The 19,462-nt window shown below is 46.0% G+C and overlaps 1 pseudogene; it reads left to right on the top strand.

Annotated features, from left to right (window-relative positions):
* Positions 1-17,993: 17,993 nt before the first annotated feature.
* On the top strand, positions 17,994-18,894 carry LOC148593931 (uncharacterized; annotated as a pseudogene).
* The last annotated feature ends 568 nt before the right edge of the window (positions 18,895-19,462 follow it).

Raw genomic sequence — 19,462 nt, 5'->3', positions numbered from 1 at the left:
ACTGCCACTCCTTTTGCTGTTGTTTGTTTTGTTGCTTTGTTTGTTTGCTTTGTTTTGTTTTTAATCCTTGGATTACTTTGCTCTTAAGTGCTTTCACAGTTTGCTCACTGAATTATGTTCACTCTGGAGAAGTGAATCCAGATTCTTCTATTTCCACAGTAATCAGCAATTCAAGTGAAAGGGTCAAATCCAGAGGCAAAGTAAATGGTAGTGTAAATTTCTCATTAGCAAATCAATGCAAATCAGTGAAATTCAGTGTCATTGAACTAAAGTCAGCCCTGCTTTAAGTGATAACAATCTCCATCAATTTCTGTGGGAATAGCTTCTTTCTGATTCTGTGTTTGATCCATTAGGCCAAATTACACTTGTACCCTTGATATCACTGTGAATTTGAATTAATCAGGGGCGAGCACCGACTCCAGCACTGTGTGTATAAATCTGTATAATTCTCCTGTTGAGAGGGGAAATGAGCTGAAGCAGGAAAAGAAAAGTGTGAACAACAAAATAAACTTGTTTTTTTAAATCTTTTTGGCATCCTCTTGAACCTGGCTGATGGCTGCACCTTCCAGCCTCACAAAATGCATGCTGCATTAACAACCTCATGTATACTCAGTGCAGGCTGGGAAGTGGGAGAAGGCAAGTCTGAGGGGAGGTTGTGGAGCATGCAGCACAGTGCAGGCATCTCATCCTTGCTCCCCAAAGTGCTCCTCGGCTGGTCCTGCCCCAGACTGAGGGATGCTGAAGCAGCAAGACAGTGGCAGGAGCTCTCTGCAGTATAGGCTAAATATGTGTTGGCCAGCAGTGGGTTAACTTATACATATTAAAATCCTTTTAAACAAATCAGAAATGGTGATGAAATGTGTCTCCTTGCCCCAAACCTTTAAGATTTCCTTCAAATAACTAAAAAGTTAAACCACCTTTTACACTCCACATATGCATTCCACAGCTCTTGACTGGTACTGGGGTGCATGAGGGACCCATGGGCAACAGCAGTTCACCACTTCTATACCACAAGCTTTGCAAATGTTGTCCTCACCAGTTTATTTCAAAAATATCTTTAAATCAGGCTTCTGCAGTTACAGACAAGTTAACAAATTATTTTACTTGTACCTCCTGAAAATACAACATGCAATTTAGCCATTTGAAATTCCAGAATGTAGTTGCGTATGTGTATACATATATATATATATATGTTTGTATGTATGTACGCAAACACATAGATATTAAATATATATCACAGAATCACAGAATATTTGAGGTTGGAAGGGACCTCTGGAGATCATCTAGTCCAACGCCCCTGCTCAAGCAGGGACACCTAGAGCACGTGGCACAGGGTCGTATCCAGGTGGGTTTTGAAGATCTCCAAAGAAGGAGACTCCACAACCTCTCTGGGCAGCCTGTTCCAGGGCTCTTTCACCCTCACAGGAAAGAAGTTCTTCCTCACATGGAGGTGGAACTTCCTGGGTTTTAATTTATACCCATTACCCCTTGTCCTGTCACTGGCCACCACCGAGAAGAGTTTGGCCCCATCCTCCCTACATTCTCCCCTCAGGTATTTGTACATATTGATCAGATACTGATCAGATCAGATATAAAAGTATACAAATATAAATTGCAACATATCAAAAGTAAGAGGATTAGAAAGGGAAAGAAATAGCCTTCACTGTGAAATTAGGTCTAACCATAAGCTTTTAAATGAGCCTTCATTCATGCAAACTTTGCATCAGAACTATTTTTTCCCCTCCTTTTCCAAAGACATCTTTGCAGATACTGTATCATATTACAAAACTATCTCTCTTTAAGTCTCCCACAGAGAGACTTAAATCCTTATGGAATGGATGCATTAGTCAGTATGTCAGGTCTAGCAGCAACATTGCCAAGGACAGCTTCTGTTGCTTTCATATATTTTTTCACATTGTCCAGATTTGTTTGATGTTGTTTTGTACTTTTAGCACTGTTATCTCTACAAAACAGAATGAAGCATTATGCCAGAGAAGTGATGCCCCATCACTTCTACCAGAAACCATGTGAACTTCAAGAGTAACGCTCAGTCTCTGGTGAGAGTACGAGCCAATAGCTTGAACTACATCGTCATGCAAGCCAGCAGTTAAAACCTCAGCTGATCTTTGCAGAGCTCATCATGCACTCTAATGGATCATGATATCGGAATTACTCCAGTGAAAGTTAAAGCATCCTGAATTGCTTTAATTTCTACCAGATTTTGATGGCCCCCCTAGGGGTTATTATTCTACTAATTAGGACTGTTCTTCCTAGACGCCATACTCTCCATCCTGATACGTACTGTATGTATTACATCATTCAACTGATTCTTAAGGAAGTATTAAGTCATTGACTCACAATGAAATTCTTTAGACCTAACCACCCATTTCTTGAGCAGCCTAATTAAAAAACTCATTAAGGATTTCTACTAACTTCATATGGATAACACCAGCCTTTCCAATTCATTATTAAGAACAAGATTTGAAACATGCTGCTGCTGTCAAACCAATGTATCACCTCTTTTTGGCTAGAACTGAATTTGTTCAGCCTTAAGAAGAGATGACTGAAGGGAGATTTGATTGCTTTCTGCAACCACCTAATGGGGAATGTAGAAGAACGGAACCAGGCCCTTCCCAAAGGGGGACATGGGTAAGAGAAAAGACAATGGATGCAAGTTAAAAGATGGGAAATTCCAATTAGGTATAAGGATAATAATTTTTGCCACATGGGTGGTGAAAATTTGGATCAGGGATGGGAGAGGTGTGAGATCTCTGTCCTTGAGGTTATTTGAAACCCAGCTGGACACAGTCCTGAGCAATGTCATGTAACCAGACCTGGTTGAGCCCATGGTTGGACTAGAGACGTTAGTAAATCCCCATGTCATGTCTCAGTGCAGTCTGGAAACATTCAATATTTACAAGAAGCGGTGCTGAGCTTCTGTAGCTGCACTGCCACTGGACCTGAGCTGGGTCACCTATGGCCTCTAGGTTTTCTCCCTCCTGACTCCTCAGCGCCTCTAACTCCCAGTGTGGCCATATGTGTGTCCTCCTGAGCAATGTAAGCACACCCAACTGTAGAATTTTAAAACTTGGCCCTGAAGCTCAATCTTGGCAAACCTGAGCTGGTGAGAGGGGGGAAGAGAAACCACTGGTAACCTCTGCTATGTTGCCTGAAATTTTCTACTCCAAAAACAACTGGATTTTCAAGAGCATTCAGGCACCTAGATAAGCTCCTTGTGGGCATCTCAAAATCTGCTTTACAAGATAGTTGCCAGATACCTAATTCACCTTGACTTCAGTGCAATAGCACTTCTGAAAATCCTTAAGACACCTATGTACATCTTTAGGTGCTTAAATATCTCTACTGTGCTGAACCTATGCCCTCTAGAACTTAAAAATAACTTTGTCTAATTGGAATCCTACTTGACCCTGTGTGGTGTGAGGGCAAATGAAAATATATTAATCTGAAATGAAAAGCACTTATGCAGATGTAGTAGGATCCCTTGAGGTATGTGTCTGATTCCAAAGTTATGGATAGGCACAGCAATTTTAATATTAATACAACATTTTAAATAATAGAGAAACTGTGAGATTATCAAGTTATGACATAACAAAACACAAAGCACACTGTTATATGCTAGATTAAAGGAACGCACTCTGTAACTTTTCATGCTTCACTATTACAACAATACTATGGTGGTAAATAGTATCAAAAGGAAATTGCTATGTGTTTTTTGTTGTTGTTTTGTTTTGTTTTGTTTTTCTTCCCCAGAATGCAGCAAAAAATGAAAGAAAGAAAATCACTGGGACAGGACCTTGTCCTTAAATGTGTTTGTATAACACTGATCTGAGCGAATTAAAATCATTGGAGGGCAGGATAAAATTAAAGAATATTAAATCATGACTCCAAACAAAAGAGCTCAGAAATGCAGAAGACGGAGCAGGAAGGATGTCAGCCAACAGCATGATAATCACTGCGTGTGCGCATGTGCCAGAGATGTTGCCAAGCACCACGTGAACTTATACATGGGAATATTTAGCTCTGGGTTCCAGTATGTTTTTTCTCTCAGATAGCAAGTTTGTAATTAAACATAGGCATTTTCATGTTTTTCATATTCAGGATTAATTCCCATCCTTTTGCTCTTTTTTTGCTTTGTTTTCTCCATTGCAATATCAGGAGCTGTAAGCAACGGTGCAACGTGCCACCTACAATGCAAGTTAACCAAGGACCTTTATTTTCAGAACTACATCAAAATTATTTTTGTCGTATGTACTTGTTCCATTGTACTCAAAGCTCCCTCAGCGCTTGCTCACCCTTTTGCAGTAGCAGTATGGCTCATGTGATGCACTTTGCACATCATATAAGGATGTTTGAAGGACTGGCGTCTCCTTCACACTTAAAACCCTGAGGCCAGAGGGATGAACTTGAGTGGCCTGAGATATGACATTTGAGGGTATCATCACCCCGACTGCCTGTCTTGCCTTTTCTCGAAATCAGAATGCAATAACATCCTGAAACCCCAGAGGTGCAGTCACCATGCCTCGTCCTGCTGATCCCCAAAGCTCTGAAGGAGAGTGAGATAGGAAGGAAATTCTCCTGTCATTAGCTCCATCCTTGGCAGAAGTAGATGCTTTGCAGTATCCTTGAAGGATGTTGCAGCTTGGAGCGGGTCAGGAATGCCAGACAGCAACTTCATAGAAGCTGGAACTGACTTCGTATATTAGCTTACATGCAGTACATTTATATGATTCTAGCAGTTAGTGATGTAATTACACAGGATCCTAATTGGTAGACAATGATCTAACTAAGACCCTTACAGCCCCCCTTACTTGTTTAGCTCATCCTTTTAGTTCAACAGCTCTTTTATTCCCTCTGACCTTGGTCTACTTCCTTATCTCCTAGTTAGCAGTCCCTTTGTTCTTTCACTGAAACCTGAAGGCTGGAATTGAGCAGGCCTGCTGGGCAGCCATGTCCGCGCCTCTCTAACCATTCCTCTACAATTCCCCCTTTTTCTTTAGATTAGGTGACCCCGGGAAGCAAGCCAGCCTTGAGATGTCAGATTCGGATTGCGTGAAAAAGCAGTTAACAAACGTGACATTAAAGCGCGCAAACAGGTACAACCAATCATTAAGCCAATTACAAGCAACAGTCCCCATTGTAACATTAACAGCGATTTCATCAACGATTTTATCCATCCCCCAATTCCTAACCAGTCTGTTATTCCATCTAGACCAAAAAATCCCACATCCTTTGTTACTTTCTCCGTATGCTTGATCAAGTCATGGATCTGGCGGTGTATGGCTGCCGAATGATCCTTCAAGTCCATGCAGCACATGCTGCCAAAGTCCTGATACCCATGTCCATGAGCAAGAAGCAGGAAATCAATAGTGGCACAGTTTTGCAGTACAGCGTGTTGCACCTGGGTTAAATCATCTGACAGCTCACTAAGCACAGTACCGGTTGCATTCGCTTGTTTCAAGGCCTAGCAGGCAAGGAGCTCAATATTTCAGTGTGCCCGCGCGGCTGATACCCCGGGGACGAAGAAGGACGCTGCTACAACCTCCAAAGTGCTCCAGAGATCAACACTATCCTCACATTCTGAGCTAAGAGAGTTCGCTGCTCCTTTTGATTGCCTTAACAGGGTCTTGCTGTTCCCCGGAGGGCCATGTGGCCAAATCATACTAAGGCAACCAAATGTGTAAGGCCCACCCATAGGCTGGGACGGAATGCCAGCCCAAGCTCGGTTCCCACATATCAAAAACCACCCGGTGGGAAGCTTCCTAGGCCGGATAGTTCCCGTATTGTGGGTAACATTTCCGTTACACCATTCCTTTTCCCCTCTTGCCTCCTCAAGGGTTTTTGCATACTCAACTTTGAGACCTTCCAGTTCAACCTCGTATCTACTGTTCTCATTTTCCATTTTCTTCAGTCTGTTTCTCTCCCCTTCTAGTTGAGCCTGGAGATGAGCATTTTCTTGCCTTAAAAGACTATTCTGGGATTCAGTAGAAGACATCTGAACTTTAGTAGAAAGAAGTTCTTCTGTTGCAGCCCGTTCTCTTTCGGCAGCTGCTGCCAAAAGGGCTTGAGATTCACCAAGTCTGTTGGAAGGATTCTTTTCCAATTTTTCCCACAAGGAGGTTTGCGCTCCCAGCATGGCTTGCAAATTTTCTATCTGCCGAAGCAGTGGCCGTGTAGCAGATATAACACTTTGGCTCGGTTCTTGGTTCCGACTCTCCTCTTCTTGCAGTCTCTGTTGTAGTTCACTGATTTCCTGCCCTAAGTAGTCCTCTCTTCTTGCTGCCTGTTGTTCTGCACGTTGCAGCGCTAGCCGCAGGTCTGCCACCTGAATCGCCAAAGCTTCTTGTTGCTGCCGTGCCTCATCCTGGGCCCTCTCCAAAGCTAAACCAAGTTGTTCCTTTGCCTTCATTTCCCGACTTAGGGCTGCCTCTTGTGCCTCACTGTCCTTTGTGGCATTAGCTTTATGAAGATCTGCAAGTTCCTTGTAAGCACTGTCAAGTGCTGCCTGGACACTTCTGTTCCTTTCTTCAAGATCTCCCACCTCTGCCTGGAGCTTATTAAGATCCTTTTCTTGTCGCTCTACAACACTGTTCAGTTGTTTAAAGGAATACCTAACACCAGTGCATCAAATTGGTCTGCTGTCCCACAAAACCAACAACTCTTGATTTGGGTATAATTAACAATATGCCTAAGAAGCATAACATATCCATTAGTGTTAAAAGTAGCATCAGCTTCTATAATAGCATTAAAAGTAACATTATCTCCCAACAGCCACAATATACAGCTAATAATAACAGTAACACTTCTTCCTCCCATGTTGTTGTTCTGCAGGCCCACACTTTCCACAGCTAGGGTACCGGCTGCTTGCCTGCTACATCTGATGTATGCGAGTTTGCTTCCAGCCAAGGTCTCACCCATTTTTTCTGGCACCCATCTGATTCTAGCATCTGTAACGATACAAGCATACCCTTTTCCCCAGGTTATCAAGTCCAAAGGTCCCGTCCATTTTCCCGTGTTCCAGTCTCTCAGCATCACCTTACACGGACCCAACTTTACTTCTGTCAGGGCTCCCTTTAGCCCAGCCCTGTGTTTGACCATCAGAGGGACTAGGCTGTCCTGGGGTAATCTCAAAATTTTAAAACATATTCTGCTCTTGCCAATTTTTCTGCAGGCATAATTCCCAATTCTCCTCTTTCTTTTTTTTTTCTTTTTTTTTCTTTTTTTTTCCTTTTTTTTCTTTTTTTTTTCTTTTTTTTCTTTTTTTTTCTTTTTTTTCTTTCCTTTTTTTTTTCTTTTTTTTTTTTTTAATAGCTGGCATTTCAGCGTTTGGTTCATACGTTCCACTATGTCATGGTCCTCAGGATGCAATAGTATGGTGAAAAAACAATCTTTCAAATCGATTATTAAGATGTCCCAATCATTTTGAAAGGTTCACGATTTCCATTTCTATTTATGTTTGCATAGCTTCAATTTGGTTTCCTCCCCAGAAATTGCTTGGGATTTCTATATATTAAGAAGGCCCCCTCTCCAGTAGCATTGAGGCTTTTACAATTTGTAAGGACTGTTGCAGGTCCTTCCGTGTCAGTTGCACTGGAGCTTGGCCGTCGCTTCATTCTTGTTTCCCATGCTGAAGTATTTCCCTAGTCTCTTTCCAAGGATACAAGTCAGAGTACGGCTCCCAATCCTCCACTGGTTGGGGGGGGAACGCCATAGTCTGAGTTATTCCTGGCTTTCCCGCTTTCAAATTCTGCACTTTCCTTTTGTGCTTATTCAGCCCTCTCTGCTGATATATATTACACAATAAAGATCTACAGACCACGCACACAAACAGCACAAACACAATTTCTATCCAGTGGCACGACCTCACGTAGCTGTGCACTCCATTAGTGAGTTCCACTGTCTCAATTGCCTAATCCCATCCTCGTTGCCAATTAGGTTGCGAATGGTCTTGGGATTCGGCAATAATCACACAGAACAAAGTGGCTACGGCTATTCAGGTGAAAGCACGTTAAAAAAGCAAAGTATGCCTAATTACTCTTGAGGTAATACTTGTCGGCAGGACACTGAGACTGAACATTCCCTCGAGTTGGCAGATTAGAGGGTTGCTGACAGGCTCCTAACGCGGCGGGCGTCCCCGCAGAGACAACGTGGGCCTCTGTGTTAGGAGTCTCACCCCCCCGCTTTCTCTCTGCAATGTCTGTTTAAGCCCGGTGCATCCTGCCACGTAGGGCCAGTACGTTCCAGCAGGCAGACCAAGGGGGCGGACAAACTCCGCCTTCAGTCACATAACCTTCCCTCCTGGGTGCACAGGTGCGCATCCCAGTAAATTGTCGCAGTCGTCAGTCTGAGGGTCCTGCCTTTCTCATCTCCCTCCCTCTCGGGTGTTTTACCTTCAAATTAATTTAGAGGATGTTTGCAGTTAAGTTGGCTGCAAGCCCAGTCGAGCAGCCGCCTTCAACTGCTTTTGGAGGAGGTCGGCTCTGAGCCTGGCTGAGCAGCCGCCTCCGTGCTCCTTATCACTCAGCCTGGGCAGGCAAACATCTTCTTTCTCAAGGTCTTGGATTCTACTTCGCACAACAATTTTATGACTCTACAGATCATACAAATTTCCACCTTTCAACCATACCTCGTGTCAGCATCAATATACAAAGGATACAACACATAATAGAGATGAACATAGCAAACAGAAACAATAGCCCTAATAACGGTTTCTGTCCTCACTTAAAGCATTACAATTCTCCAACCCCCACTTTAAAAGACGGATCAAATCCCCCTGCACCTCCCTCCTGGCTGTTGTCAAGCCCTCAGCAACATAAGTCTCCTTGATCTCATTCGCCTTCTCTTCCCCGGCCCCCCTTCTCCTTTTTTCAAGGTGATCTAACAAGTCCTGGACCCAGCCGGGCCGTTCTTAGGCACGACGGGGTGGTCCGGGAGTGGGGGCACAGACAGTGCAGGCGCCACAGGCACACATGAGGATGCGGGCGGCGGGGTTGGCAATGGATCTCCAGACACCAGCGGTTTTCGGTGGCGTGGCAGTCCCGTTCCTGAAGTGCTCGCAAAGGCTTTTACAGGTACACTGCTCGCAGCTTCGGGAGGCTCACGATCCGGCGGTGGCCCTGTGATGTCCTTTGGGCGATGGTGGGGCTCAGAACCCCCTCGCTTCAGCTTGGGTCTTTGCAAGTGTCCCTTGTCTCTAGCCCATTTATACAGCTCATACAGCTTCTTCATGCTCACTGCTGCCTCCCTCTTTGCTAATAAGTCCAGCAGCAATTGTACAGCAGCTTCTCGCTCCATTTTGTACGCACACCGGGGTCTCTGCTTCTAGCCCTTCCCTGACACCGACTTTCCGTCCCGGGCCCCAGCTTCTTGCTCCCCAACGCCGTCTTTTCCGTGTGCGCAATCACGGCCGGCGTACCCGCTCCAGTCCCCGTCTTGGTCGGATCACTCGGCTGCACCCGTATGTGGTCCTCCAGAATCCCGCACCGTTGTGCCAAGTCCCTGTACCGGTCCCTGTTTGGAATCTTGTCCCTGTTCGGAATCGAGTCCCTGTTCGGAATCTTGTCCCTGTTCGGGCGCCACTTGTTGCAGCTTGGAGCGGGTCAGGAATGCCAGACAGCAACTTCATAGAAGCTGGAACTGACTTCGTTTATTAGCTTACATGCAGTACATTTATATGATTCTAGCAGTTAGTGATGTAATTACACAGGATCCTAATTGGTAGACAATGATCTAACTAAGACCCTTACAGCCCCCCTTACTTGTTTAGCTCATCCTTTTAGTTCAACAGCTCTTTTATTCCCTCTGACCTTGGTCTACTTCCTTATCTCCTAGTTAGCAGTCCCTTTGTTCTTTCACTGAAACCTGAAGGCTGGAATTGAGCAGGCCTGCTGGGCAGCCATGTTCGCGGCTCTCTAACCATTCCTGTACAGAAGGAGCTTCTTTGGATTACAGTAACTATTAGCCGAGTGTTTAACAAATAAATTCAAATGAAAACCGAATGTTTTCAGCAATACAGACAAGGGCATTTGGTCAGCAGTGCAGATCAGCCTATATATAAGCTTGGGTTTGGAAAGTTTTGGTTCAGCCTTTGAGGCTGTAGCCCTGCTGCAGTGTATTGGAGATGGAAATTTCTGTGATCTGTAGAGTCATAAAAATCTCCCGTGGGAAGCAGAGGCCAGACCTTGAGAAAGAAGATGTTTGCCTGCCTAGGCTGAGCGATAAGGAGCATGGATGCAGCTGCTCAGCCCAGTTCACAGGCAGCCCCACCCCAGAAACCAGTTGAAGCCGGCCGCTCGGTCGGGCTTGTAGCCAACTTAACTGCAGACGTCCTCCAAACCAGCTTTGGAGGTCAAACACCCGGAAATGAGGAAGAAGAGGAGGAAGGCAGGACCCTCAAATTGAGGGCTGGGAGCACCTGCGCACCCGGGGAGGAGGAGAGTTGCACAACTGAAGGTGGAGTGTGTCTGCCCCCTGGCCTGTCTCCTGGGTCGTACTGACCCTACGTGCCAGGATGCACCAGGCATGGAGAGGACAGTGTGAAGAGAGGTGGGGAAAAAGCAGAAACTCCTAACCGAGTCCTATGCTGTCTCCATGGGAGCCGGTCACCTCGTTCTGTGTGATTATTGCCGAATCCTGAGCCCATCCAGAACATAATTGGCGACGAGGATGGGATTCAGCAATTAAACAGTGGAACTCACTAGTGGAGTGTATAGCTAGGTGAGGTCGTGCTACTGGATAGAAATTGTTTGTGCTATTGAAACAGTGGAAGTCACTAAGGTGAGTGCACAGCTACGTGAGGTCATGCCACCGGATGGAAATTGTGTTCGTGCTGTTTGTGTCTGTGGTCTTTATTGGCTATCAAAATAGTGGAACTCACTAGTGGGGTGCATAGCTAGGTGAGGTCCTGCCACTTGATAGAAATCGTGTTTATGCTATTTGTGTTTGTGGTCTTTATTTTGTGTGCGACAAGAGGTGGTTCTTTTTCGGGAGAGCTGCAGGCAGCACTGGCGACCACAGGGAGGCTGCGCCTCCGAGTGAATGCCCTGAATGGAGGCCAGAACTATGGAATACTCTATGGGACCAATGGGAGACCTGCACCCAGGTATCTCCAGAACCATGGACCCAGAAGGACCCCGTGGCAGTGTTACAGGATTGGAGTTGGTTTGTAGAGACTGACTGTAATAAGAACTCGGTCCGACTGGAACATGCTAGTTGGATGGGAGGTGCTCTGCTGTGTGCATATAAGATTTTAGCGGGGCAGTTAAAGGAGGAACAGGAGAGGAATCAGCTCCTCCAAGAGCAATTACAGGCAGCCTGAGCCACCCAGGTGGTGCAGAGGCAGGCTCTGCTGGAGACGAACGATCAGAGGGAGCTCCTGGTGAAAGAGTACGCGATACGAGTGGTAAAGAACAGGAGAAGGAGAAAACCAGGGCAGAAGGGGAGCCAGGTGTGGACTATTATCACCGACGCTGATTGGGAACTGACAACTTGGGATGGGGATATCTGGGAATCAGACGAGGAAGTCCCCATACCGGAGGAGAAGGGCCCATTGTAGGACGAACCAAAAAGGCGAGCCGCCCCGATAATACGAAGGAAAGCTGTGCTGCCAGGGCCAGGACAAGTGGTGCGACAGGATGAACTAACTGATTTCACCCCTGAAGATATTAAGAATCTGTTGAGCAAATACAAACAACAACCCAGGGAGAAACCACAGTTCTGGATGGTAAGATTAATGGAGGAAGGGGCCGATTTGGTGATAATTGACAGTGTTGATGCCTCGAGGTTTTTGGGGTTAACTAATGACATGTATGTACAGTCTGCCCTGTGAAGAGTGGACGGAAGCAGCAAGAGTCTTATTGCTGTGGTAGCCGAGGGTCTCGCTTACCGCCACACTAATGACAGCGATTTGCCTCCATCCAGCTCCTCCTGGGTAACTATAAGACAAGCATGCCAGATGCTTAAGGCAGAGACCCTGAAGATTGCTATAGAATTGGGAAGTCCAGAGCTTTATCTGCAACAGCCGTTGTTACCTGGGATGCGAAATAAGTTGTTGGAGGGATGCCCAGAGGCGTGGCGCCCCTATCTAATTCCAGTTCTGATGTCAGAACAAGGAAACCCTATTGAGAACGTAATTGAAAAATTGCAACAGATAGGGAACCTTCCAGGATTGGCGTTAGAGGTGGATGGAAAAGGCGGCAGTGAGAAAAGAGGCTCTAGTGGGAATGCAGGGTCGGAATCTGGGGAGCGAGCTCGGCTCTTCTGTCTGCTTTTACAGAAGGGCACTGATAGACAGGACATTGATGGGAAACCAACAGAAGTATTATGCCAACTAGCACACTGATATAATGTCCGTGCGGTCCAGACGGCCAAGCAACACTCAGGAATAATATCCAAGGCTGATAGATCACAGGTGTTGCACCCGCAGGAGGATATAGAGCAGATGGTGTTACGATTCAGACCGAAGGAAGAACTGGAACCAGTTTTTCCCCCTCAGGAGGGCTCGGGCACCCAAAACAAGAATAGGGGGGTGGCCAAGCTCCAGTGTCCAAAGGGTTCCAATATAACATCACTCGTCGAGACCATCGATGAGCCATTTATTGATCGGAACAAAATAGACAAACGGTTCGTGCCTTGGTGGACACGGGAGCGGAGGTCACAGTAGTGCACGGGAACCCAGAAAAGTGCAGAGGTGAAGTAATCCCTGTTTGGGGTTTGAGTGACCAGCCTGTCAAGGGAAAACTTGTGACTGACTGCCATCAAGCTATACATCAGACTCTTGAAGCTCCTGGGGTGCTGTGACCAGGGAAGGTCCAGGTGATCCACTCCATCAGGGTGCTCAACAATAGAGGGTTGGCCAAAGAATGGACACCCCTTACCCTGATAAGAGGGATACCCCATGTGAATCGTGCGGTATCCACCTCGACTGTAGCATATGAATCTGGAGCAAATCTTTCAACAGGTCGAGGGAGGTGATCCTGCCCCTCTACTCAGCCCTGGTGCGGCCACATCTGGAGTACCGTGTCCAGTTCTGGACTGCACAGTACAAGAGGGATGTGGAGCTGCTGGAGAGAGTCCAACACAGGGCTACAAGGATGATCAGGGGCCTGGAACATCTGCCCTATGAGGAGAGGCTGAGGGAGCTGGGCCTGTTCAGCCTGGAGAAGAGAAGGCTGAGAGGGGATCTAATCAGTGTCTATAAGTACCTCAAGGAAGGCAGTGAGGAGGATGGTGCCGGTCTCTTTTCACTGGTGGCCACCGACAGAACTAGAGGTAATGGTCACAAACTGAAGCACCAAAAGTTCCAGAGGAACTTAAGGAAAAATTTCTTAACAGTGAGGGTGACAGAGCATTGGAACAGGCTGCCCAGAGAGGTTGTGGAGTCTCCTTCTCTGGAGATCTTCAAAACCTGCTTGGATGCAGTCCTCTGCCACATGCTCTAGGTGACCCTGTGTGTGCAGGGGGTTGGACTAGATGACCTCTAGATTCTATGATTCTATGAATTCTAGTATCTTCCCTGCTAGGGAAGAGTTAGTATTAAAGCATAGAGGAATGCTTGAATGGTATCCTGGGGGAGGATTTCTCGAAAATTAAGGCCCCCCCCCTCCATTCATTTCCCACCCCCCACCACAAGCGGGTCAGATGTTCCCGCGGAGAAGGAGGATTGGGAGACAAGGTTGAAACAGAGGGACCAAGAATTGAAATAATCCCTGAGATGGCGAAAACAGGATTTCTCGAAAACTAAGGAGGCGAATGTAAGCCAAGTGGCCTGCTGCTGGCATGAGTGACAGCATAATTAACTTGTGACTAAGTACACAGAACTTGCCTGAAAATTGCTTATGCTAACTCTGCTAACTTGCATGTAGGCCTGCTGGACTGCTTACGCCACCCTGCACGATAGGGCGACTTACCAACTTACCATTTCATAGCCTCGGGAAAAAAAAAAAAAAAAAAAAAAGAGAGACAGATGCAAGGATGTCATTGCTCGAAGGCATTGGCTCCGGGGATCTGGACTGGTATGCTGGCTAGCAAAATCCAGCAATGCTACAATGATAGCCTTGCTGTTGGTGTTTGTCAGCATTGTTGGTAGATGTGGACTTGACTTGACACGCAACCTCGCTGCGACAGATATGCTTCTGCTTATGCATGGCCACAGGTGTGAGGAGGCAGGGGGCATGTGCTGCCTGACTCTAAGCGACCACGCCACGTCTATGCATGCCCGGGTCCAGACGTTACAGGACCTGACTCATCCATTGAGAGTGGATGGTGATTGGACTCCATTCGGACGATGGACGTGGGGTTGGCCATGGCTACAGAAACTGTTATTAGCACTATTATTTCTATTTACAATATTATCATATGCTCTATCCCTTGCATAATGACGCTGACACGAGGCATGGTTGAGACTGCTATGAAAACGTTATCTGTTCGGGTGCTTGGCTATGATAGCCAGTGCAGTCAGGATGTGCTCTTGCCTCAGCTGCTTGTTTAGCTGAAATGTGTAAGACATCAGTACAGTTTGGGTAGGATATTGCCTTTCTCTGTTCCAAGAGAAGCACCATTCTCTAAGAACAGCTCCTGGCTAAGAGTAACTAAGTTAGCACAACAGCTGTGTCAATGGGCAACACGAGCGTTCTCCCTTCCCTCACAGAGCAGCTCATTTATTTGGACAGTTAAGTAAGAAAACAGGTGCAGGACTTTAGGTGCCCGAGTTTGCAAGTGTTGGCCTATGTTTCTGAACTGAGTCTTCTCATGGTCCAATTCAGTTCCCATCTACCTTTTTACAGCAGAGCTGTGAATCCTGAAAATGGATGTCTGCAGTTAAATAAATAAATAAATAAATAAATAGCTGCTGCAACTTTCAGCACTATGATACTGATGTAGGTATGGTCTTTGCTTTATATTTCCCAATACTAGCTGGACATGGGCCTGAAAGGGAAAGCAAGACCTCAGAAAAGAAAGACCTCATCAACCTCACTTGAACATTAGATTATTCACTTTTCCAACTAATCAATAATTGTTATAATTAATATTGATAGATGCAACTAACACGACAGAGTGCTGCTGCCAGAATACTGTGTATTTGGCTTGGAAAGATATGCAGTAGCGTGGAACATTTACTTTCTAATTTGCTTTTAGCTGTGTGCAAATTGCTTTAGCTGTATCCAGCTGATTTAGACCTTGCCTGGAAGTACCCTAGATTCTGGGGTACACAGAATGGAACCACACATTCATTGCTTACATTGCTCTGCAATTTGTTAGTGCCAGTTATAAAAAACTATATAGTTCAGATTTTTTTTTCTGTCGTCCTTTCATTACTCTTTCAGGGGAAAAAAACAATTAGAACCTCAGCAATTAGTCTTTATGTAAAACTGCCAATGTGACTACAGTCAATATTTTATGCAAGCAGAAACATTATTTATGCAACATTACTGTATGGTATTGATTTTGTTTTTCAAAACTGAAAAGCTCTTCAGTATACACAGGAGGGATTTTTTTCATCCTTGTTGTGACTGAAATTTAGATAATGAAGCAATTATGTTGTTATTACCAGTGGTTTTCAAAAATCCATCTGTTCTTTTTTGTATCTTAACTAGCTTATTATTAAACAGTGAGAAAATTCATTGTTACTTGTTGGAACCTCAATACACACACAACAAGGCCACCCTTTGTGACCCTCATGCAACAGTCATTTACCACTCCTGCACTCACACCATATGCATGGCCTTTCCCTCACCCATAACACTTGAGCATGTTGATCAGCTGCAATTAAACTAAAGGTTGATACACCAAAGACTTTCTATAATTCAGCAAGTATTGGCAAGAAGGCAGAGAACAGACAGCCTGTTAGTGGCCTCACTTAGAAAAAAATTCCCACTTTACTGAAGATCTGAGAGCCCAGACAGACAAGAAAGCCACTGGAAACTGGTCTTCATTCTTCCACTGGTCCCAGAGCTACCTGTCCTTCCTTAAGTCTCTTTAGCAATTTGCTAAGCAATTTGCCAGCAATTTGCTTTGGATGGTATGGGAAGATAGGAGTGTTTCTACTGCTCATTCAAAACAGCATCTGACCCTGATGCTATCACTAGGGAATAGGCAGTCAATAAAATAAGAAGTGAGCCTGAGGCAGACACATGAGCTATAGAAGGGTGTATGTGAAAAGGAGATCGGAAAGGGGCCTGGATGGGTCACCTCCTTCACCTGCCCTGATTAATCCTTCCTTGAGTTAAGCATATAAGAGCTATACTGAATTGTAAAGATTGCTCTGTCTCAGGGAACAAAACTCTTACCTAGATGCAGCAGCACAACTCACTCAAGATTATTGAGAGATGCCCTAGCATAAGAGACAGTGGACTCTGTCCTGCTCTTTCTGGTGATTTCTTTCTATGGTAGTTTCCTCTGTACCTTCTTGGTTCCTTAGAGCAATAACCTGATGAAGACCAACCTTTGGCAGATGAAAAGGAAAAGCAGTCAGTTAACTTCAACAGAGATCATAGCCATCTCCACAGGCTGAGGATATGGCAAACTCTCTATTAAAGGAAGCTGAGGAGCCAGTCAACTTATTTCAAAGCAGGAAGATTGTGAATTAGTCCAGCACCATACTTGAGGCATGGCTCGGTATTAAATTGTACCATTGCAGGACATGACATAGGGAGGCATATTGTGCCATTGACATTTTGATGACCTTTTTGATATGGAACTCTGCTTAAAAATCAATGCCTTGGTGAGGCTCATCACTGCAAACACTGGAACTGATTTTGGACAGATTTGGAGAAAGGTGTGGACAAAAGGAGGCTATAAAGGCCTTGTTCTGGCATGTATATGAAATGCAAAAGCAGAACCTTCCCTGCAGTCATGGTAGTCCTTGGCCTGCTTCCTCCCACCATCCCCAGGGAACACAGAGCCCCAGAGGAAGGAGGTTGAGTCATTTCTACAGTGCCCAACAGAGCTGACCACTGCTGACTAGGGAGCGGAGCAGGAAGAAGTCTCTTCTGCATGAGGAAACTGCCCACACAGCTGAGCACACATAGTAGAGGCCAGCTCCTGTTAAAGCAAATTGCAAAACTTGCCCTTTTCAGTACCCCGTATCAGATGAGGAGAAAAATCATCCCCTTTCCCTTCTATTTATTTCTAGTGTCACAGAGGTAATCCTCAGACTCTTAAAGACAGGTTTCTATTATTGAGAAAATGGTGGAGAGGAGCAGCCTCTTAACTATGCAGGAGGTTCTTCAATGAGAACTACACCTTGTACTACACCTCATTTCCACTATTCTGTACAAAATTGATCTGAACTATATAAGGACAAAACTACTCTTTCACATTTCTTTTTTTTTTGGCTTTTTTTTTCTTTTTTTTAAGCAGGCACTGCTATACTATTCAATTTCATGAACTCAGAACTCTCAAATTACTCTCAAAGCAACAAATAAGCTTTATTCTAGCATCAGCAAGTTCAAATGGCTGAAATCATTCCTCGTAGGTAACGGCTCTGGATGGGACGCTCGCGCCATGAGACCCTTCCGAGAGGAGCTAAATCGGCATCCAGAAGACACGTAGTGAAGAGCAAGCACCAGAACAGGGAGAGCGAGACACCCCTAGCCCCAGGCGGCGCTGATGCAGTGGGGTGGAGTCAGCAGGGTAGACGACCCACGCCCCGTGCCTACAAGAGCTGCCCCCAGGGAACACGAGCGACCAGGAGTGCGGTGGGCACGTCAGCCAGGGTGTAGCGCGGCAGTTAGCGCAGGCAGGGAGTTCCCCGGCGCATCTACCATGGCAAATTACTCGTCTGAGGGCCGCGTTAGCACTTACTAAGAAGGAGACGGGCACCCAGACTGATCGACTGGTAAAGCATGAGGCTGTCCAGGTGTTAGGCTGCAAGGAGTGCCATAGCCTGACACTTCCTTTGGACAGCCTGGGGGAGAGCAGCTGTGTGAGGGGAGAGCAGCTGTGTGAGGGGAGAGCAGGTGGAAGATCTGCTCAGCATGGTAGTGGAAGTACGAGAGGAGGTTGAAAGGATAAGAAGTATTTGTAAGTCAGAGAGGGAGAAACAGGGACAGGTACCAAGAAGCACACCACAACGATCAACCACAGACTCCATCCCCCAGCTAACACAAGAGGGAAGAAAGCAACCCCATAATGGATGGATCAAAGTCCAGGCTTGTAGTGGAAAAAAAACCTCACCTCCGATCTTACCCAGTCCAGTACCCCTGGTCAATAGATACAAGGCCCTGGAGGAGGAAGGGCACTCAGTAGACAGGGCAGGTGAGAATCCCTCTTCTCCAAAAATAGGAACACAATCAGAAAGACGGACCCCGTGTATTGTTGCCACAGGTATGAGGGAAAAAAGGCGGGTTATAGTTGTGGGTGATTCCTCAATTCAGGGAATGGAGGGTCCAATATGTAGGTGCGACCCTCCTCTAAGAGAGGTCTGCTGCCTTCCTGGGGTCCGGGTTAAGGATGTCACACAGATACTTCCCAGCCTGGTTAGACCCACTGACTATTATCCATTGATGATACTACATGTGGGAGGAGAAATGGCAATGCACAGCCTGAGGGCAATCAAAAGAGACTTTAGGGAATTGGGGCAGACAATTAGGAACTCAGGTACACAGGTCATATTCTCTTCCATTCTTCTCAGTGCTGGCAGCAATATAGAAAGATATTAAAACATGTCTCCATGGCTGGTGTCATCGCCTCAACTTTGGTTTCTTCAGTAACAGGAAGCCTTACACAGCAGCAGGCATGATGGAATCTGATGGGATCCATCTTTCTCAAAGGGGGAAGAGAGCCCTGGGACATGAGCTAGCAGGGCTCATTGAGAGGGCTTTAAACTGGATTCGAGAGGGGAGGGGGATATCATCAGGGAAGAAGGTTATGGAGTAGGCGATGGCCTGCCATGCCACTCACAGCTGCCTAACTCCATAGCCTGTGAAGGCTGCCCTAAGACTGAAGAGGCTAGATGGGAAAATAAGAGAACTTCTGAAGGCCCACATGGTCAAGTTCCGGCTGCCCCAGGTAGAGAGAGAGGCACATTGGGAGCCTAACTCAAATGCCTCTATGTAAACGCACACAGCATGGGGAATAAACAAGGGGAATTGGAGATGTGGTTGCGTTTGCAGGGCCATGATCTCGTTGCAATTACTGAGACATGGTGGGACAGCTCTCATGACTGCAATGTGGCCATGGATGACTTTAGGCTTTTCAGGAAGGACAGGCCAGGAAGGCGAGGTGGCAGAGTTGCTCTTTACGTGAGAGCAACTGGTATGTATGGAGCTCAACGTACGGGAGGACAAAGCGTGAATTGAGAGCCTGTGGGTGAGGATTAAAGGGCAGGCCAACAGGGGTGACACTGCGGTGGGAGTTTACTACAGGCCTCCTGATCAGGGAGAGGAAGTGGATGAGGCCTTCTACAGGCAGCTGCAAGAAGCCTCACAATCCCAGGTCCTGGTCC

The sequence above is a fragment of the Tinamus guttatus genome, unplaced genomic scaffold (assembly GCF_059628265.1).
Source record: "Tinamus guttatus ecotype Peru unplaced genomic scaffold, ASM5962826v1 Tinamus_guttatus_pri_ptg000322l, whole genome shotgun sequence".
NCBI lineage: Eukaryota > Metazoa > Chordata > Aves > Tinamiformes > Tinamidae > Tinamus > Tinamus guttatus.
The sequence above is the reverse complement of the archived record's forward strand: the minus strand, read 5'-3'. Positions and strand labels throughout refer to the sequence as shown.